This window comes from Arachis stenosperma, chromosome 5 (assembly GCF_014773155.1).
Source record: "Arachis stenosperma cultivar V10309 chromosome 5, arast.V10309.gnm1.PFL2, whole genome shotgun sequence".
Taxonomy (NCBI): Eukaryota; Viridiplantae; Streptophyta; class Magnoliopsida; order Fabales; family Fabaceae; genus Arachis; species Arachis stenosperma.
Window position 1 is genome coordinate 106507626 of NC_080381.1, and position 5969 is coordinate 106513594.

The window sequence follows — 5969 nt, forward strand, 5'->3', positions numbered from 1 at the left end:
TTGGGAGACGACCTGGGATTCATACTCCCAGTATTTTAATTTCAATATTGTGACAACCCTTCTAAATTGATAAGCGGATTTTTGGCTGGTTAAGGACTGTACTTGCAACGTATTTCTATTAATAATTTCTTAACTCGCCAATTTCCGCCACGTCAAGGAGTTTCAGTGACTCTTTTACTCAGCTGGCCCACTTGTGCCTCCAGATTTCTAATGGAGGACCTTGTTTCATTCATGAAACTGAGAGTGGCCTTAGATAGATCAGATACTATATTTGCTAAGCTAGAGAGGCCCTGCTCAGAATTCTCTGTCTGTTGCTGAGAGGATGATGAAAAAGGCTTGCTATTGCTTAACCTGTTTCTTCCACCATTATTAAAGCCTTGTTGAGGCTTTTGTTGATCCTTCCATGAGAAATTTGGATGATTTCTCCATGAGAGATTATAGGTGTTTCCATAGGCTTATGTAATCCACCTCTGCCATTGCAGGGTTCTCAGGATCATAAGCTTTTTCTTCAGAAGATGCTTCTTTAGTACTGTTGGATGTATTTTGCAAACCATTCAGACTCTGAGAAATCATATTGACCTGCTGAGTCAACATTTTATTCTAAACCAATATGGCATTCAGAGCATCAATTTTAAGAACTCCCTTCCTCTTAGGCGTCCCATTACTCATAGGATTTCTTTCAGAAGTGTACATGAACTGGTTATTTGCAACCATGTCAATGAGTTCCTGAGCTTCTGCAGGCGTTTTCTTCAGGTGAATAGATCCACCTGCAGAATGGTCCAATAACATCTTAGACAATTCAGACAGACCATCATAGAATATATCCAGGATGGTCCATTCTGAAAGCATGTGAGAAGGACACTTTTTGGTCAGTTGCTTGTATCTTCCCCAAGCTTCATAGAGGGATTCACCTTCTTTCTGCCTGAAGGTTTGAACATCCACTCTAAGCTTGCTCAGCTTTTGAGGAGGAAAAAACTTGGCTAAGAAAGCCGTGACCAGCTTATCCCAAGAGTTCAAGCTATCTTTAGGTTGAGAATCTAACCATGTTCTAGCTTTGTCTCTTACAGCAAAAGGGAAAAATCATAAGCTTATAGACCTCAGGATCAACTCCATTGGTCTTAACAGTATCACAGATCTGCAAGAATTCAGTTAAGAACTGAAAAGAATCTTCTGATGGAAGTCCATGAAACTTGCAATTCTGTTGCATCAGAGAAACTAATTTAGGCTTTAACTCAAAATTGTTTGCTCCAATGGTAGGGATTGAGATGCTTCTTCCATGAAAGTTAGAATTTGGTGTAGTAAAGTCACCAAGCATCTTCCTTGCATTGTTGTTGGGTTCGGCCATGTCTCCTTCTTTTTCGAGATTCTCTGTAAGGTTTTTTCTGGATTGTTGTGCTTTAGCTTCTCTTAGCTTCTTCTTCAGAGTCCTTTCAGGTTCCAGATCAGCTTCAATAAGAATGTTCTTATCCTTGCTTATGCTCATGTGAAAAAGAAGAGAACAAAAAAGAAGAGGAATCCTCTATGTCACAGTATAGAGATTCCTTTATGTGAGTAGAAGAAGATAAGAATAGGAAAGGAAAAATTCGAACACAGAGAGAGAAGAGAAGAGGGTTTGAATTATGAGGAGAAGAGAAGTATTAGTAATTAAATAAATAAATAGAAGAAGATGAGAGGGAGAGAATATTGAATATTGTTTTTGAAAAATGGTTAGTGATTTTCGAAAATTAAGAGAAGAAATAAAATTAAAATCAAAATTTGAAACAATTAGTTAATTAGAAAGATTTTTGAAAAAGAGGAAGGTGATTTTCGAAAATTAGAGAGAGAAAAGTAGTTAGCTGGTTTTGAAAAAGATAAGAAATAGTAAAACAAACAAAAAGTCAATTAGTTAGTTGAAAAAGATTTGAAATTCAATTTTGAAAAGATAAGAAGTTAGAAAAGATTTTTGAAATTGATTTTGAAAAAGATATGATTTGAAAAAGATATGTTTGAAAAAGATATGATTGAAATTTATTTTGAAAAAGATTTGAAAAAATTTTTTAAAAAGATTTGATTTTGAAAATTGAAGTTGATGACTTGACTAACAAGAAACTAAAAGATATGATTCTAGAATTTAAAGATTGAACCTTTCTTAACAAGAAAGTAACAAATTTGAAATTTTTGAATCAAAACATTAATTGTTAGTAATAATTTCGATAATTATGAAATAAAGATAAGAAAAAGATTTTGAAAATCAATTTTAAAATTTTCAAAAATATTAAAGAGAAAAATGAAAAAGATTTGATTTTTGAAAAAGATTTTGAAAAGATAAATTTTTGAAATTGAAATCTTGACTTGACTAACAAGAAACAACTTATTTTAAAAATTTTTGACTAAGTCAACCCAAAGATTTCGAAAATTATGAGTAAAATAAGGAAAGATATTTTTTATTTTTGAATTTTAATGAGGAGAGAGAAAAATAACTAAAATGACTCAAAACATAAAAATTTTGGATCAAAACCAATGATGCATGCAAGAACACTATGAATGTCAAGATGAACACCAAGAACACTTTGAATATCATGATGAACATCAAGAACTTATTTTTGAAAAAAATTTCAAACAAAGAAAAACATGCAAGACACCAAACTTAGAAATTTTTAATGCTTAGACACTAACAAACTAAAAATGCATATGAAAAACAAGAAAAGACACAAAACAAGAAAATTTAAAGATCAAACAAGGAGACTTACTTAGAACAACTTGAAGATCATGAAGAACACCATGCATGAGTTTTCAAAATTTTTTTTAGAAAAATTAAAAATATGCAATTGACACCAAACTTAAAAATTGACTCTAGGCTCAAACAAGAAACACAAAATATTTTTGATTTTATGATTTTATAATTTTTTTGTATTTTTTGAAAATTATTTTGGAAAAACGAAAAAGAAGAAAAATTTAGAAAGTTTTTTTTAAAACTTTTTGAAAATAAAATAATGGTTAAAACAAGAAGAAAATTACCTAATCTAAGCAACAAGATGAACCGTCAGTTGTCCAAACTCGAACAATCTCCCACAACGGCGCCAAAAACTTGGTGCACGAAATTGTGATCTCAATGGTGCCAACAACTTGGTACGCACAATTGTAATCTCAACTCTTTTTCACAACTTCGCACAACTAACCAGCAAGTGCACTGGGTCGTCCAAGTAATAAACCTTACGTGAGTAAGGGTCCATCCCACGGAGATTGTCGGCTTGAAGCAAGCTATGGTCATCTTGTAAATCTCAGTCATGCGAATTTAAATGGTTATAGAGTTTTGATAATTAAAATATAAATAAACATAAAATAAAGATAGAGATACTTATGTAATTCGTTGGTGGGAATTTCAGATAAGCGTATGGAGATGCGTTGTTCCTTCTGCATCTCTGCTTTCCTATTGCCTTCTGATGAGCGGATATTTTATACGCTTTTTGGGGGTAATTTCATGTAGATTTTAGTATGTTTTAATTAGTTTTTAATAGAATTTTATTAGTTTTTAAGCAAAAATCATATTTCTGGACTTTACTATGAGTTGTGTGATTTTTCTGTGATTTCAGGTAATTTCTGGCCGAAATTGAGGGAGCTGAGCAAAAATCTGAGTTAGGCTGAAAAAGGACTGCTGATGCTGTTGGATCCTGACCTCCCTGCACTCGGAATGGATTTTTTGGAGCTACAGGAGTCCAATTGGCGCGCTCTCAACGACGTTGGAAAGTAGACATCCAGGGCTTTCCATCAATATATAATAGTCCATACTTTGCGCGAAGATAGACGACGTAACTTGGCGTTGAACGCCAAGTACATGCTGCTGTCTGGAGTTAAACGCCAGAAACACGTCATGATCCGGAGTTGAATGCCCAAAACACGTTATAACTTGGAGTTCAACTCCAAGAAAGGCCTTAATTCGTGGATAGCTCTAGTCCCAGCCCCAGCACACACCAAGTGGGCCCCAGAAGTGGATTTCTGCACCAATTATCTTAGTTTACTCATATTTTGCAAACCTAGGTTACTAGTTTACTATTTAAACAACTTTTAGAGAATTATTTTGTACCTCATGACATTTTCAGATCTGAATTACATACTTTTTGATGGCATGAGTCTCTAAACTCCATTGTTGGGGGTGAGGAGCTCTGCAGCGTCTCGATGAATTAATACAATTCCGTTGTTTTCCATTCAAACACGCTTGTTCTTATCTAAGATGTTCATTCGCGCTTAATTATGGAGAAGGTGATGATCCGTGACACTCATCACCTTCCTCATTCCATGAACGTGTGCCTGACAACCACCTTCGTTCTACATCAGATTGAATGAGTATCTCTTAGATTCCTTAATCAGAATCTTTGTGGTATAAGCCGGATTGATGGCGGCATTCATGAGAATCCGGAAAGTCTAAACCTTGTCTGTGGTATTCCGAGTAGGATTCTGGGATTGAATGACCGTGACGAGCTTCAAACTTCTGAAGGCTGGGCGTTAGTGACAGACGCAAAAGAATTAATGGATTCTATTCCAACCTGATTGAGAACCGACAGATGATTAGCCGTGCTGTGACAGAGCATTTGGACCATTTTCACTGAGAGGATGGGAAGTAGCCATTGACAACGGTGACACCCTACATAAAGCTTGCCAGGGAAGGAACCTTGCGTGTGTTGAAGGATTTCAAGGAAGAGTTGAAGTTCAAAGGACAAAGCATCTCCAAAACCCCAACATATTCTTCATTACTGCATAACAAGTATTTATTTTATGCCCTTTTCCCTTTCTTCACTAAACTTGAAAAACACTATGTTGGCATCCTGACTAAGATTAATAAAATAATAGCTTGCTTCAAACCAATAATCTCCGTGGGATCGACCCTTACTCACGTAAGGTATTACTTGGACGACCCAGTGCACTTGCTGGTTAGTGGTACGAGATCATAAGAAATTTGATTTTGATATTGAAATAAGATTTCGTGCACCAAGTTTTGGCGCCGTTGCCGGGGATTATTCGAGTTTGAACAACTAAAGGTTTTTTTATTTCTTAGATTAGGAATATTTATTAATTGCATATCTTATATTTTCTCTAAAATTTTCGACTTGTGTTCTTGTTCTTCATTGATCTTCAAGTTGTTCTTGTTTATTTTTCTTGTTTGATCTCAAGTTTTTTTTGTTTTGTGTCTTTTCTTGTTTTTCTTGTGCTTTTTCAAAACATTAACTTTCAAAAATTTATATTTTTATCCATAAATATGATACATTTTTAAAACCAACATTGAGATTACTGCCCAATTGGCTGGAGCATTGGTAGTTATTCTTGATAATTGGATATCCGCTTTGGAATCTTTTTCAAAAATAATTTTTCTTTGATTGAATCTTGTGCCAAACTCTAAGTTTGGTGTTTTCTTGTTAATCTTTCTTTAATTTTCGAAAATTTGTCTTGGTTTTCTAAAAATTTTAAGTTTGGTATTCTTTCTTTTGTTCTTGGTGTTCTTGTGAATCTTCAAAGTGTTCTTGAATTTTTCTTGTGTCTTGATCTTAAAATTTTTAAGTTCGGTGTTCCTTGGTGTTTTCCCTCCAAAAATTTTCGAAAATAAGGAGTATTAGATCTAAAAATTTTAAGTCTTGTGTCTTTTGTGTGTTTTTCTCTTTCATCATAAAATTCAAAATTCAAAAAAAAATTTATATTTTCTAACTAATTTTGAACTACATTTTTTGAAAATTTTATATAAAAATTCAAATTTCAATTTCAAAATATTTCCAATTTCTTTTATTTATTTTGTTTTTTTTATTTTATTTTATAAAAAAAAATCAACATATATATTATCTCTTTTATTCCATCATGGAAGCAAGTAGGAATGAACAGTCCAGGAGGACTCTGGGGTCATATGCTAACCCCACTACTGCTTCATATGGGAGTAGTATCTCTATACCCTCTATTGGAGTTAGTAGCTTTGAGTTGAATCCTCAGCTCATTATCATGGTGCA

At 33.8% G+C, this 5969-nt stretch overlaps 1 non-coding gene across 1 annotated transcript; it reads left to right on the plus strand.

The window, feature by feature from the left end:
- Positions 1-843: 843 nt before the first annotated feature.
- Positions 844-951, plus strand: LOC130984187 (small nucleolar RNA R71). Its single transcript, XR_009088137.1, has one exon. It is a non-coding gene; the product is annotated as a small nucleolar RNA R71 (small nucleolar RNA).
- Positions 952-5969: the final 5018 nt, after the last annotated feature.